This window comes from Oryzias melastigma, linkage group LG9, assembly GCF_002922805.2.
Source record: "Oryzias melastigma strain HK-1 linkage group LG9, ASM292280v2, whole genome shotgun sequence".
In the NCBI taxonomy this organism is placed as follows: domain Eukaryota; kingdom Metazoa; phylum Chordata; class Actinopteri; order Beloniformes; family Adrianichthyidae; genus Oryzias; species Oryzias melastigma.
This window is the reverse complement of record NC_050520.1, coordinates 4,467,491-4,483,055: the sequence shown is the minus strand read 5'-3', so window position 1 is coordinate 4,483,055 and position 15,565 is coordinate 4,467,491. Positions and strand designations below refer to the sequence as shown.

At 40.3% G+C, this 15,565-nt stretch overlaps 1 protein-coding gene and 1 long non-coding RNA gene across 3 annotated transcripts in view; one reads left to right on the top strand and one right to left on the bottom strand.

Annotated features, from left to right (window-relative positions):
* Positions 1-2,771, bottom strand: part of prlrb (prolactin receptor b) — a 15,554-nt gene extending 12,783 nt beyond the window's left edge. Inside the window, exon 1 of the mRNA XM_024276031.2 lies at positions 2,653-2,771. The gene's annotated coding sequence lies outside the window, so the exon portion shown is untranslated. The remainder of the gene's footprint in view (positions 1-2,652) is intronic.
* A 186-nt stretch (positions 2,772-2,957) lies between these two features.
* On the top strand, positions 2,958-8,734 carry LOC112148729. Of its 2 annotated transcripts, XR_002919677.2 has the most exons (4): positions 2,958-3,099; positions 4,206-4,490; positions 5,574-5,672; positions 5,796-8,734. It is a non-coding gene; the product is annotated as an uncharacterized LOC112148729 (long non-coding RNA). The 2 variants fall into 2 exon arrangements; XR_002919676.2 differs by having other exon boundaries at positions 5,574-8,734.
* The last annotated feature ends 6,831 nt before the right edge of the window (positions 8,735-15,565 follow it).

Sequence of the window (15,565 nt, the reverse complement as noted above, 5' to 3'; positions counted from 1 at the left end):
GAAGTAAAAAAAAATAAAATGACCCAAAAATTGAAAAAAAAATTCTGGTTACTCACTGGTGCACACACCTAGTAACCAGATTTTTTTTAACACTTTTTCTTTTGCTTCAATATTTTTTTTCCTCCGGGGTCCCTTTAAGGGCTCCGTAGATATGAGCATGCGTGTGGTTTTGGTCACGCTCAGGCTCCTTGACAGTCATGTCATGTGTTTGAATGAAGATTTAGGCTGTAGGACAGGAAGCAACGTTAAAACTAACCAAACAAAAAACCCTGGCAGAACAAGTTTGACTTTTTATGGAGAAAATTCACTTAATTCTTCTACGATTCTTCTAATTTTGAAATGTTGTTTATCCAAGACTTTTAAATAAAGTTGGACATTTCAATTGAAAATGTCTGAATTGAGCTGTATGTAACAGCTGTTACTCAGTCATTCCACTGGTCAAAATAAACATTCCTGCACTGATACAATTTCAATATTTTTCTGTAGTTCAAGTTATAAACTGACCATTCAGATGCCTCGATTAAAAGTAGGTGGAGCCTGTTAGCCCCCAGGTCCAATGTTCAAAAAGTTTGACAGATTTCACAAAGCGCTAGGGGTGTGGCCTTTTTAAAAGCTCACTCCTGATTGGTGAGTGATTACCATAGAAACTCAGACTAATCACTGGTTACTAACGACATCTGGCTCCAACATGGCGGCGTCCATACCACAAACAAAAAAACGATGACTGAGATGACTTTTTTGATTGGAGTTGGAAATTAAATATTTTCTAAGGATGTCGTCACACCAGGAGTGCAACAGATCATGAATAATCCGTACGGATCATTAGCCGGGGTTCGGCACACACGTGCACCTGTAAAATTAATTATTATCTTATTTTTTTCCTATTGTTTTTTTATCTTTTTACTGATCTAAAAATAGATCTGAACCGTGACACTAAAACTGTGACACGATTGGAACCATGAATTCTGTGGTCTGTTACACCGCTATATCACACTCGGTCCAGTTCTCATGTACAGTCAAAGGTCTGAAATCAACCAAACAGAAACTACAACGGCTGTCCAAATCCAAAGGATGATCAATAAAACTAAAGCGTTTCTACTTTAGTGTAAAATACGATTTCACATCTTCACTGTAAGACGTTGGTTCTCAGATATCTGTTCTTCCTCGAGTCCATGAATTTCCTTGAGACGCCCCTGGATCTAAGTGCAAAGACTTTTAGCAGAAACATGGAGGAGTCGGAGCGTTCCTGCGCCTCCGAGCCCATTAAACATTCACTCCCCCTCAATGTATGGAGGTGTGTCAGCGCCCGCGGCTGAGGTGACCCAGAGGGTCGCCGCTTCCGTTAACACGGCAGCTGACCGGTTCTTCAATAGGAAAATCAACCGCTGAAAACAGCTGAAAACTCACAAAATATATGCGTTGACCAAGCGAATATGAGCTTCTGTTGTTTATTTTTCTGTAATACGTGAAGATGTTGTTAGCATTTTCTGAATAAAATGGAGTGGCAGCTGTGTTGTTGTGCTCTTAAATGTTCCAGTTCATGGACAAGTTACATAATCCTGCTCTCACTGTGTTATTGTGTAGAATATATTGATTGTAATCCTTTTTTAAGCAAAAATGACAAACAGGACCACGTCCTCTCCATCTACCGACATCTCTGTCACATTGAAATTACAGCTCCAAGCTCTTTTTTCCTTTCTGCCCTCTGGAAACGTGGAAATGTACCAGCTCAGGGAGAGCACTCCACGCTCTCCAGTCGCTTGTCTGCTAGGTAACAACCTTGAAATGCTTCAGGCAATTAGCGGCTGTAGTAGAGCTGGGAGAGCTTCCATCTCCAGACCAGCACACTGTAATTTAGACGTTCAGAAGGTCTGCTCTGCGTCTATACGCCGAACAGAGTGCCAACTGCTCCGTTTAGGAGCTGCGCCTGCTCGACAAGTTTTGACAAGATCACCTGTTGCATGAGGCGGGACCTGCAGCCTCATTTCCGTATTTTCTCTGAGAAGAGAAAAACTCAAAAGGTCAATTTAACAGATTTCACTGAGCCGTCAGCTTCAATAAACCAACACAAATAAACTCAAACATTGACTTTTGTGATCATCTCTTTTTTTTATTAGAGAATATATAATAAAGGTGTATTAGATTGTATTAATGTTACTGTACACGTGAATGTGCCTGCATAGAAACAGAAAATACATAAAGATTATTGAAGAAACACGTCACCAAGGCAACTGGGTTTCCATGTTTCTCAGCAAAAGGTTTGTAGAAGTAACAAGACTGAGGTTTCAGCTTTCACGCATTAAAGAATCAGATTTTATGTTCAAACTGGTCAGCTGAGAAGAAAACGATGCTCGGAATCTCAAAAAACAACCTTATTTATTAAAATTGTGTAAAAACAAAAACAGGAACCAGAAACAGGAGGATCCTTGAGGACGGATGTGGGAGAACCTCCTCCCGGTAACATCGGCGGCGGGACACCTACGGTCCCGCACGGTGTAACCTTACATTACACAAGTCAACCCGCACGTGAGCGCAGAGAGACGCTGCGCAAAAAGAGCGCAAAGGACGCAGAGAGAGGCGCGCGCGCGCGTCAGGATGAAGTGGAGACGCTGCGCCCGCCAGCCCCAAACAAACACCCGGAGGGACACTCACCACTTTTGGAGCCTCTCGGATCTGTCCGCGGAAAGTCCGACTCCTCTGCCGCGTCACGGCGCTCCGGAAGACCCGCCGCACCTGGCAACCGCGGCGCGCGCCACTCAGGTATGATGGGCTCTGAGGGAGGATTAGAGGTGTCATCCGAGTCGCGGGGGAGGGGCCTGCTTGCGTCACGACTTGCCCACCTGAGAGCAGCCGAAGATTGTGTATTGGCCGAGATGTCTCACTTTCTCTGAGCCTTCAGGTGAGCAGCTGGAGGGTGTTGAACAGGTGAGACCGAGCTGTCGCATGCGCGCTGTGGGGCTGGAGTTAATGTGTCATGAAGAACCACACATTAACCAGGTCTGGAGTTTTCCCAGAAAACGCTCCAAGCCGCCAAAGGTCGCTGGAATGCAGCCTGACAGGGAATTTAACCATCGATCAAACCTCACCTGGAGGCTACAGGTGACTTTTGGCTCGTTTCAAAATGAAGATCAAAACAAACATCAGTTTAAACATTAAAAGGTGTTTGCATATTCTGTAGAAATGGCTAAATATATTATTTATGTACAAAATAATCTCCATAAAAACAAATGAAAACTATAGATATTTAGCTTTACCTGCGATAATAATGTGAATGCTGTAAGCAGATTGTTGCCACTGAGGCTATTGAGAGCTAAAAACACTGAAGCTGATGGCCAGCTAAAATATTAGCTAAACACCAAATTACCTTAAAAAAAATATTAAAATGACTATTTTAGCCAAAACAGCTAGCGTATAGCTCAGATATTAGCTAAACTCCTTAATAGCCCATGAACTGAAATAATTCATGTATTAGCCAAAACAGCTAGCATGTAGCTAAAATATTAGCTAAACTTTGTAATAGCCTTAAAAACTGAAAGAATTTCTATATTAGCCAAAACAACTAGCATCCAGCAAAGATATTGGCTAAACTCCTTAATAGCCCAAGAACTGAAAGAATTCCTATATTAGCCAAAACAGCTAGCATGTAGCTCAGATATTAGCTAAACTCCATAACAGCCTACACCGTGCAGGCCTAGAGGTAAACAAATTACTTATATATATATATATATATATATATATATATATATATATATATATATATATATATATATATATATATATATATACATATATTTATATTTTTTTATTTTCGAACAAGAACAACGATAAAACAAAGAAAAACAAAAAGAGCAAAAGCAAACAAACAAGAAATAAGAAACAAAGCAATTTCTCCCACAATCAATCTTGAATGCAACAAGAGATGTTTATAAGAAAACAGGAAGAAGGAGATTCATATTATCCCAACCCTGTGATCCGTGTCCAGGATGAACTTGACCTTCACCTCACTGTGGCTGGGATAGGCTCCAGCAACCCCCTGACCCCAAAGGGATTCAGTGAGTTTGGAAAATGGAGGGAAATCCTAAATGAAAGAACAGACCTCACTCTATGATAGCAATAACACAACAGAAACAATGTCACACATTTAGGAACTTTTGTACAAAATAGAAACATCTTAAATTTTCTTCTTTTTTGTTTGACCTTTCCAGCTGATTTCTGTTAAAAGGTTCAAGGCCAGATCATTTGATGAAAAGCAAACAGCGGTTTTCCTCTGTAGTCGCTTCCTCACGGCGAGCCGGTCACAACCAGGAGAGGTTTGGATCATCTGGACATCAGTGGAAGTTCTACATCATGACGACTCAAACGAACCCACATGTAAATGGACCTTTGTTGGGTCGACCTCCCTGAACTCTCTTCAGGATTCTCCTTATTGACTCAGACCTGAAGCCAGACGACGGCTGGGAGGAAAGAAAGGACGAGAAGTCTGTCTAAAGGTGTCTGCTGCTGTTTTGAAGTTCAGGGATGTAAAATTATTCAGGATTAAATCGTTTGAATTGATTTGACTAAAGAAAGCCCAAATCATGATCTCTCCACCTCCATGCTGAGTTTTATTGTAGCCAAAAATCTGTCCTGGATCCACAATTCCTGCAGAGCTTTAAGTCAAACGACAGTGAAGAACGGTCAGACTGAAGCTCTGAGCTGTTCGAAATAACTTTATTGACACAACACTTGTGATACAACAATTGACACGAACCCATCTAAAAAAAATGTGCACACACTCAGACATGCACAAATACACTACTGAACACACAAGTATATAACTGCAGGCACAAACATACAACTGCAGACATCATTCACACACACATATGCACACGCAAACACACAACTGCATACATGCACACATACAAACACACAACTACACACATGCAAACAAACACAAATGCACTCACACAAATACACAACTGCAGGATGCACACAAATACACATGCACACAATGACACACAAACGCACAGTCTAACAAATAGATATCCACACACACACCTGTACACAAAGAACAAAACATACACATAGACACACAAATGCAGAAACACACACTAACAAAGACACACAAACAAATGCACATCCTAATGAACAAACACACCGAAACTCAGATACACACACACTTACACTAACACACACAATACATTATACACAAACACAACATGTTAAAGCAGTGAAATTGAAAGTGAAGATCCTCAGTGCTGACATCCTGCAGGTTAAAGGAAATCCATGTTTCAAATCTGAGACACTTTTTGTGATTGTGGTTCTGAGGAACCTTCTGCTCACGAGGAGAAGCTCAAACGAGACACTGATGGGATTTTTATTATCAATCAACACAAAAGTTTTACATTTTTCTGAACTTGTTTATATTTGTGGTGACGTCCTTAGGACGTTTGCACCACGCTAACATCCCCCAGCAGCAGATTCCTGCTCTAACCTTGGAGATTAGCCCCTCCCACAGCGGCACACATGATCCCGAACAGCCGCCGGGTTCTCATGAACAACGGCTTCATGTTTGCCGTGTTGTGTCTCTGCAGACTGGACGCGTGTCTATGTGACGCCTCAGACGTGCCAGACAACAACAGCGGATGGGCTGAGTCTAAACTCTGGAGGTGTTGTGACTGTTCTTCTACCAGGTTAGGTCAGATGTGAGCAGACGTGGTCCTTCACAAGGTTCTGTGAGACTCCCGTCAGAGTCCTTCTGGAGGAAATCTTCAGAAACGTCAAGGAGTTGTTTATCTGCTTCCCTAAAATAACAGTGTGAAGCCCCGATAGAACGAGTGGAAACCGCTCTGCTGGAAGGTGTGGACATCTTTGGAATAAAGTCGGACTTCAAGGAATTCTTGGAGTCAGGGAGGGACACCCCCGCCTGTCCCAGTATTGTGGAAACACAGAGAAAGGCCAGAGAGCGTCAGGCGTGTGGGGACAGCGGCGGCTGACGTCACACCTGAGAGCACAGCCTGCATGCTGGGTGGATGTTTGCAGCTCGGCCTGCCGGGTTTGTTTGAGAGGAAACGGCAGCTCCAGGCAGCAGAATTCCTTATCTTCTGAGTTTGGAAAATGAACAAACAGAAGAACTTTCACCCATTTTGTTGACTGCTTTCCTTTTTTATTCTTTTCTTTGCCTGTACGTCCAGAGAGCTCCGGTTTACCATCACGGCTCAGCTGTGGCAAAACGGATCAACACTTTCAGTAAAACGAGACGCGTTTTATTAGAAAGTTGCTTCTTTGTTCTCATAAGCTTTGATCAGAAATGTTATCATGTTAGTGTAACCATTGACTGTTTATAAGAACTGGACTGAGTGGCATTCCATGACCAAAAAAAAGTCCACTGAGTTGACTTCATTTGGTTGGAGCCGTAAAATCTATGGATGACACCACACTCACTCAGTCCAGTTCTCATGTACTGTCAGTGGTTTCTCCTTATTCCTGTTTTTTCAATACAATATCACTATAAGATTCAAAAGATCCTTTTCAGGCTCAAATCTCCATCAGGAGGTCGAATATGTTTTTTATTTTTATTTTTATTTTTCCTGAAGAAACATGGTTTTGGTAGAAACTGTTGCGGGTCGGTACGCGATGTTCCCCGAGTATCAGAGAAGTCGTCACCTGCAGTCTGTAGCAACAGAAACAACAAACTGTCCTGATGTTTTTACTTTGTGAAACTTGTAGCTTTGCTGTTTAATCTGATCAAGTCGGCAAACATTTGCATTCAAATTTCTCTTTCCTCCTTCAGGACATGGTTCTGGAGGATCCAAAACCTCAAACTCCTTCATATGAGGAGCTGAAATAAACACAAATAAGTATGTTAGTCTCTGCTGCTGAGCAGATGAACTCCTGAATGCATCAAACTTCCATCTGTTCAACAACGACAAGAAAGAAAATGTTGTTTTATTGAACAACAGTGAAGGAAGTTCTGGAGAACTTTGGATCAAAAGATGATCCAGATCCAGAACTGCTTGGCTCCCCAAAACAAAACTCACAGATTTCCTGATCTGCTCCTGGAGGCTGGACTGCAGGAACAGCTGCATCTCTGTCACAGCTGGTCCAGCAGCTTTATTAGTTCAGAAAGGAAGTTAGCAACGCTACAAGTCCACAAAGCTAAATCAGGGTCAGACAGGCAGAGGTCAACCACGAACATCAAAGAAGAGACTAGAGATGTCGGAGTCCAGGTGTGGGTCAGAGATGAAACTGGCAGGGCCGGCCCTGGGCAAAGGTAACCTAGGCGGCCGCCTAGGGCACCATCTGTTGGAGGGGGCGCCAAATTGCAATGATTAGACTATACTCTGATGGGTTTTTTGCTATGTTTTTTTGTTTTTGTTTTTTACAGTTTGACACATCACTAATTTTGTGTAAAATAAAAACAAAATTAAAAACAAATAAAATACCTCAAAAGTGGGCAAAAAAAAATCATGTTTCACCTAAGGTACCATGAAGCTCAGGGCGGGCCCTGGAAACAGGGTCAGGTAGACAGAAGATCAGGTCCAGACAGAAACGCTCAGTAATGCAGGCAGATTGGCACAAACAATACTTCACACCGCATGCAGGGGCTGTGTGCTGGGAGAGCTGGGAAATGTGGTATTAGTACTCTGACGATGGCTCCCGCCGGTCACCAGAGAGGGGTACAGAACCCTGACTCCCGACAATCTCCTTCAGCAAGCCGGTGCTGGAGTTTAAACCAGAACCAGGAGAACCCAGAACATCCGTCCTTACATTCTCAGGTCCTGCTGAAAGCTATGAATCAATCAGGCGTCTGAGAACCTGTCAGAGGTTTTAGTGGTTCCAAAAGCGGAAGTAAGAAGCGGTCAGCTGTTAGAACCGAGTCAGAACCGAACGGACTGAGTTTGCTTTCAGCTGCTCCCTGAAGATCTGAGAGGTTCTCTGACTGCGTTTGTGTTCAGATTCAAACTTAAAACGTTCCTCTTTGTCTAAACCTCTAGAGTCTTCTGTTTCCTGCACACTCATTTATTTTTAAACAAGTTTTTAATTTTAGATCCTTCTGCTGCTCACTGGAACTCTTTTTGAATTATCTTCTCGTATGAAATCGTTTCATCTTGATTCAGAAATAATACAGAATTCCCAACAACATACAGGATAACCAGTAGAATACAGAGACATCTCGAGCAGGAATGACTTAACAGGAGTTTGCATTTCCCGCCTGAACAGGCTGCTGGTTTCACAACTATGAGGTCTGAAAGTGGAAAAAAAACACTCCCTGATCAAACTGGATCCCTGCAGCAGCCTGGTGACCTGTTCAGGGTGAGATAGGCTCCAGCAGCCTCGTGACCTCTAAAAGGATTTAGAAGATAAAAAAAAACGTTTTATTTGAATTTAAGTAAATATTGAGATCGGCATAATTCCCGATGCGTCATTTAAAGATGCATGTAAAGCATTAGAAATGTTTAGTCTTTTCGGCTCCAAAATCAAATCTTTTAGTGAGAAACTTGAAGTTTTGTGACCAACATTTATTTTTTTTATGACAATTTTCCCACCAAATTTGTAGTTAAAGATCCTGAAAAATGTTTTTCTGATTCATAATCCACAGAAAGTGTCTTTTTTTCTGATGCTGTCACTTTTCCCTTTACAGGTGAAGGCATTTTGTTTTTCAATGGAGCTAAATTGAAGCCAATATTATTTGTAACCCAAATAAAACAACTTAAAAAAATTGATTTTGGGCCAAGAAAAAAAAGAGTAAAATATCTAAAACGTTTTGCTATTCTAAAACAAACGTAATTATTTTCAACTTCAAAATTTCAATTTCAAAACATTTTCTCACTTTCAACTTTTTTTGCGAATCTGAAAATTTTAGTTTTAAAATTTTTGGCCCCGTTATGGCGGAGTTGGGGCGAGGCTAACAGGAAGGACCAATCAAAATCGATGAGGGTGGTAACTTCAGTCCCGGTGCATTCACTGACTCCCAAAGCTGTGATAATTAGATTGTGAATTTTTCGATGTCTGCATGTAACACAAAAGATGGTGTTTTGAACGGGCTAGACCATCATTTCCATCTCGACCATCTCGCATTTTTACATATGACAACTTCAGACTATGACAGTTCAGACTAAACAGACATTTTCTGAAAGTAATTATCACAGTTCTCCGAGTCAGTGAACGCACCAGGACTGAAGTTACCACCCTAATCGATTTTGATTGGTCCTTCGTGTTAGCACCACCCCAATGCGGCACAACGGGGCCAAAGGTTTTGAAACAGAAATTTTCAGATTCAAAAATAACAAAAAGATTTAGCAGTGAAAAAAAAGAGTTTAAACAGAAAAAAAAGATTTTTGACATTGAAATTTTGATTTTTGAAACCTAAAAAAAGACAATTTGAAGCTGAAAATAATTACGTTTATTTTAGAACAGCAAAAAGTTTAGTATAGTTTACTTTTTTTGCCAAACACCATTTTTTTTCCAAGATTTTTTATTTGGGCTTCAAATATTTATGACTCCGGTTTCGCTTCATACAGAACCACTTAGATCCATAGTATAAGATCCATTTACCGTATTTTCTGGGGAATAAGTCGCACCTGTGTATAAGTCCCAAGGTTTTTAGGTTTCAAAATTCAAAATGTTCATTTCAAAACGTTTTAGTTCACTTTAATTTTTTTTCTTTTTTTTTCATTTTCTAATATAAAAAATCAAAATCCAAAAAAAAAAAAGATTTGAAACTGAAAAAAAAAGTTTTAAAAATTACATTTTGAGTTTTGAAACCTAAAAAACAATTAAAATAATTAAGTTGATTTTAGAATAGCAAAAAATGTCGGACATTTCACTTTTTTTATTGGAGAAACAACAATATTTTTTTCAATTTGCTTTATTTGGCCCGAAGTTAGCTCCATAGATTCCGAGTCAGAAGATGTCACAAAGTCCCCTGATGATGTTTGTTAGACACAAAATAGGATATTTGACATTTCATTCTCAGCGCTGCTGTTTTATTCCTCTGGATGATGAGAACTATGAACAGAAGGTCTCTGACAGCAGGGAGCTGCTTTAGTGTCCAGGTAACCATGATCTCCACGGAGGTTGAAGCTCCAAATCTAAAAATTAGAAACCGTTTTCAGCAGGAAACTGTTTTTATGCAAACTTCTGGTTCAGAGGATACTTGACGTGGTTACAAGTTGTGTTGTTTTTGTGTTGTTACATTCCAGTTCCACCTCATTCTGTGTGGTTTGTGTGGTGAATGTTTGTGTTTTTCCATTCTGCCGATGGAGGCTCGGTCCAGACGGATAACTTTTCCTGCTCTGCAGGATTCTGCTCCTCAGAATCTCAGCTCTGCAACAACACGGCTTTCGTTCTGCTCGTTCGCTGTTTGAAGTCAGAGTTAATCATTTCCCATCAGCCCCTGCGGCACAAAAGCGTCTCGAGAAGATCATAAATTCGATCATTCTAGAGGATGTTCTGTTGCTTGAAAACTTTAAACGATTTGTGCATTTTTTTGTGTTTTTTGTTTAAATTTGGGTCGATTTTTACAAACCGTATTATTTATAATTCCTCTCCATGTTCCAAACATTAAACTGAAAGTTTCATAACAGGAATAATCATTATACCAGCACATTCTTCACTCTAGATTTGACCAACTCAACATGTGAGAGTCTCCCACTGGAAAAATACAACAGTGATGAATGTGTTTCTGCTGACAACAAGTTTTCCTTTTTACCCTGACTGACGCTTTCGTGGAAAAGGAGGTTTTTCTTTCTGGGTCAGATCTTTTGTCTGCATCAAACAAACAAAAGGACCAAGAAGAATGTGTCAACAGGCTGCAGGGAGAAGATTCTTCCACTGTTGGAACTGCTTTAAAACAAGAGGGCACGATGCAGATGCTCGCTGCCTCTGTGGCGTTTTACCGGAACCGGAAGATCTGATAAGAACTGGAATATTACAGAAGATATAATATGAAATAACTGAGTTTTAATCAATGGATCAAATTCTACTTGACTTAAGTTCTTCTTCTTCTTCACCTTTCGGCTTATCCCTTTCGGGGTCAATATTTAATACATTTAATGTGACAACAAAAGAAATAAAACTGTTTCTGAAATCTCTTCAGAGAAAAAACATTGATGAGTATCAAGTTCAATTTTTTCTTATTTGCTCATTTGTTTCATGACTCGTTTTTATGCCTTGTGGTTTCTAGAAACGTCTTCAGATCTTGATAAACATCAGTGGCTCCTCCCACCGCTGATGGGCGGGGTCTGTGTAGTTTTCACGTTGATGTTGAGGTTGTTCCACCACATCCTCTCTGTATATACTATCCATTATTACTGCCGAGTCATTGTAAAACTGTTCACGGCGCCTTCAGCAACGAGGTTCAAACAACCACTTCCAATGAAAAGGATAAACACGTGTTTGGGCTTCTGTGGTCAGCACGCCGTTCTTTACGCCGCTTTTCCCGACGTTTTGTGATCCTTTGGACTTGCCATACGTACTCACACATTCATACATGCTATAGGCAAATCTCTACAACTGTCTTTATGCTGTGAATAAAAAACACACGACCTTTGAACATGTGTTTAAACCCGGTGTAGGTTTGACCAATCGGGGTCTTGGTTTTGGTGGTGACGTTTGGGTAGCCTTCTTTCTAATTGGGGTAGGTACCGACCGTTTGAAAATTGATTGCGGTTTGAGTCTTTTCTATTACACTAAATCCGTCATATCTCAGAATCACTGACTGATCACACTGATTGCCCACATCGGCTTCAGTGGACACTCAGTGGGTTAGCTTGCTTCACTAGCCAGTTAACTGGTGGACAGCGGAGCTCACTAGCTCAATACAGCGGAGCATGCTAACTCGCTGCAGAGGAGCTTGCTAACAAAATACAGCGGCGATCGCTTGCTCAATAAAACAGAACTCGCTAGCATGCTACAATGGAGCTCACTAGCATACTACAGTACAGCTTGCTAGCTTGCTACATTTGAGCTTGCTAGCTTGCTACAGAGAGCTAGCATGTTAGCAAAATACAGCAGAGCTTGTTAACTCAATAAAACACAGCTCGCCATAAAGCTACAATAGAGCTTGCTAGCATGCTACAGTGGAGCTCACTAACATGCTACAGAAGAGTATGCAAAAATGCTATAGTGGAGCTTGCTAGCATGCTACAGAGAGCTTGCTCGTTAGCAAAATACAGCAGAGCTCGCTAGCTCAGAAAAACAGAGCTCACTAGAAAGCTACAGTGGAGCTTCCTAGCATGCTACTGTGGAATACGCTAACATGCTACAGCGGAGCTTGTTAGCATTCTACAGTGGAGCTCGCTAGCATGCTACAGTACAGCTTGCTATCATGCCACAGCTGTGCTTGCTATCATGCTGCAATAGCGTTTGCTGGCATGCTACAGAGGAGCTCCTAGCTTGCTACAGAGCTTGCTAGCATGCTACAGCAGAGCTTGCTAGCTTGCTACAGAGAGCTAGCTCGCTAACAAAATACAGCAGAGCTTGCTAGCTCAGTAAAACAGAGCTCACTAGAAAGCTACAGTGGAGCTTCCTAGCATGCTACAGTAGAACTTGCTAACATGCTACAGTGGAGCTTGCTAGCATGCTACTGTGGAATACGCTAACATGCTACAGCGGAGCTTGTTAGCATTCTACAGTGGAGCTCGCTAGCATGCTACAGTACAGCTTGCTACCATGCCACAGCCGTGCTTGCTATCATGCTGCAATAGCGTTTGCTGGCATGCTACAGAGGAGCTCCTAGCTTGCTACAGAGCTTGCTAGCATGCTACAGCAGAGCTTGCTAGCTTGCTACAGAGAGCTAGCTCGCTAACAAAATACAGCAGAGCTAGCTAGCTCAATAAAACAGAGCTTGCAAACATACTACTGTGGACCTTGGTACCTTGATACCGAAGAGCTCACTAGCATACTACAGAGCTTTATAGCATGCTACAGAGGATCTCGCTAGCCTGCTAGAGTAGAGTTTGCTAGCATGCTCCAGCAGAGCTCGTTAGCCTGCTACAGAGGAGCTAGCTAGCAAAATATAGCTCGCTAGCATACTAAAGAGCTTGCTAGCATACTACAGTGGACCTCGCTACCTTAATACAGAGGATCTCACTAGCATACTACAGAGCTTGATAGCATGCTACAATGGAGCTTGCTAGCATGCCACAATATCAACCGGGCAGCTGGCTAGGAAAGCAAGCTAACTCACTATATCCCCATTTAAGCTAATGTGGGCAGGTGGGGTCATCACAGAAACTGTGGACAAACCCAATTGGGTCCACATCTTCTGCCCACTTTTAAACCACATGGGCCCAATGGCCTTGCTGGCTGATTGTAAATAGATAACTGGATCGAGCAAGTATGACGTCATCCATAGAAAATGGTTTACTCCAGCAAAACAAAGCCATTTTTTCACGGCACGGAAGTTGCCATGTTGAAGCCAGCATTGCTTGGACTGAGTAGTCTGAGTTCACGTTTCTACGGCAACTACTGTCGCCAATCAGGAATAAGCTTGTTGGAAGTCTACGCCCCTTCCACTAAGAGCTGCATCGGAGAATCTGTCAATCGGCACCACATGCTACTCCTGAAGCATCTGATTGGTCGACTTATAGCATGAATATCTTGAAATAGAAAAAATGTCATGAAAGAGGGATTATCAAGATGTCAAGTTAGGCAACGTAAATTCATCAAAAATGTTCAAAACAGTGTTTTTAAAATCATTAAATCAATGTTTTTTTTAATCTAATTTCTTTAGGAGGTTTGTGTAACTTCTTGTTTATTTTGGCTTCAGTGAAGCGCTGAAGAACACACCCTCAAACCTGACAACGCTCCTGCATCATAATGATCAGTATATTTCCATGCAGTGACAAACACCTTTACAGGTGTCTGGGAAACACTGGAGTTTCATTTTCAGGTCTCAGTGAGACGTTGGCTCTGCTGCAGGTCACAGTTTGGTTCTTACAGTAGATCGTCGCAGAAACAAAAGAATCAGTTTATGCCTTTTTTTGTTTTACATAAAAGTGTCATCTGGATTCAGTCTTGTGTTTTATTTGATTTGATCTGATTTATTTACACACATAAAATGACAAAAAATACAAGCAAAATAAAAAATACAAAAAGTAAAATCATGTGACGGTGTGTTACAGAAACCCTTCTGGGTTTATTCAAGAGGATAACACACCTCTGTCAAAAATGATAAAATACAATATAGTAAGTTAATAAATAAATAACAGAATTGAATAATCTAAAGCAAAAATACCAAATAACTCAGACATAACAATTCCAAATCAATTTGTTTTTCTGAAAATTAAATTGGCAAACATTTATTGTTATTTTTTATTTTATTTTATTTAAACAAAATCAGACCCAATTTTTATAGCTGAGATCAAAATCTTTTTTTTGGTTATTTTTATTGAATCTTGTTATCAAGAACTCAATCTCATTGAATAAATTCTTGCCGCAGTGTTAACTTGTGATTTATGGATAGGTCGGTGGAATGTCTGCCCTTGTGTGGTATCATAAGAGTGGAGTTTATTTTTGTGTGAATTTATTTATGAATTTAATGTAAATAAAAGGATCAACATCAAGTTTCAATAGAAAGTGAGGGTTTTTACTGCTCTCTGGCCCCAGGAAAAATAATTAAAACTGATAAAGATCTTATTCATGGACTCACAATTGTATCTTTAGAAAAAACACAAATGTGAAACTGCTTGGTTGACACTAAATTAGGTTAGTTTCTACTTGGCAAGTCAGTAAAATAACCATTTTGAGTTAGAAGGGACCTGTTAGGAATCTGTTTTTCAAGAGGTTTTTCTCACCGGGACTCATTTTCAGTTTAGTTTCAAAACAAAAACTCAGATTTTATTCTGATCTCCTCAAATGTTGTTTTATTCTAATAAATCTGTTATGAAAGCAGATTCCCTGCTGCCTGAGAAAAAGGTCAAACTGAGATGAAGAAACCTGGTCTTCACTCTCTCTGCTGTTTTTACTGCAAACAACGAGCTGTGGTCATTACAAATGACACAACATGATAAACAATGAAATGTGAACATCTTTGTGTGGAAGTTGACACTCTAGTCGGGTTTGAAACGTGAAAGCAGAGAAAAAAAATGGAACATGAGGAAAATAAACCTTTTCTGTCATTAATGATTTAGAGATAAAGACTCACAAAAATAATTTTTTTATTATAAAAAGTAACAGCTGCTCTCATATCTATATGTTTACCTGAAGCAAGTAGATAATCGAACATGTTTTACTGGTAAAAGTCTTCCAAATTTCAAAATATGTCCTGGATGTGCAGCTTTTTTACTTTAATTTATTTAAATCTTTCTACATTTTAACATTTTTACACGATTAACGTATAGTTTTGAAAACTATATTTGTCATTTTTAGGCAATATTAAAAGTCATTTTAAAGAACATTTTTGACATTGTAGCTAAAATACATTTTTTAAAACTCGTTAATTTTTTTTTTTTTACAAAAATCTAAAATATTTAATTTGTTTGGAACCCTAAAATAAAAAAATCAACAACTTTGACGCATGAGGAGGCCGAGCCTGTCTACGTCACAACCAAACCACCCAATCAAAACGAAGACAAAGATT